We start from the raw sequence: 477 nt of genomic DNA on the forward strand, positions 1-477 counted from the left end.
ATGGGAAGGATTTGACAGGGCTCGGAGCGCTTTCGCCGGTGTGTCGGGGCGCGCGTCCCGCCCGCCGCCCCTTGGCGCAGCGGAGGGGAAGGGGGCGACGATGAAGACTTTAGTTTTTTTGAATCACTGAAAAGCCTTAAAAGGAGACTCGGTAAGGAGGAGGAGGAGGAAGGGAAAGGCTGCCCGGGGCAGGACGTGGCTGAGCTCTGAGGAGGGGGGGCTGCGCCCCACAAAAATCCCTCCCTCCCTCCCCGCCGGTGTGCGCCCTCATTTCTGCTGCCTTTCGCTTATATAAATACGTAAATACATCTGTTTTTCCCTTCCCGTCCGTCCTGGGAAGCGGAACCGGAGGGGCTGTTAGCCCGTGGTGCTGCGGCGGGGGCGCCCCCTGTGAGTCGCTGCATGATCTGCATTGGGAATGAAGGAGAAGACCTTCTTAAATATATAAGTGCGTGTGCCTGTGCACGCACGGGGAAA

At 59.5% G+C, this 477-nt stretch overlaps 1 protein-coding gene across 12 annotated transcripts in view; it reads left to right on the plus strand.

The window, feature by feature from the left end:
- The first annotated feature begins 6 nt into the window (after nt 1–6).
- CDC42BPA (CDC42 binding protein kinase alpha) overlaps nt 7–477 on the plus strand; it is a 184,512-nt gene continuing 184,041 nt past the window's right edge. For all 12 annotated transcript variants that reach the window (XM_017730140.1, XM_017730150.1, XM_017730145.1 and 9 more), the window contains exon 1: nt 7–151. The gene's annotated coding sequence lies outside the window, so the exon portion shown is untranslated. The remainder of the gene's footprint in view (nt 152–477) is intronic.

This window comes from Corvus brachyrhynchos, unplaced genomic scaffold (assembly GCF_000691975.1).
Source record: "Corvus brachyrhynchos isolate BGI_N302 unplaced genomic scaffold, ASM69197v1 scaffold101, whole genome shotgun sequence".
In the NCBI taxonomy this organism is placed as follows: Eukaryota; Metazoa; Chordata; class Aves; order Passeriformes; family Corvidae; genus Corvus; species Corvus brachyrhynchos.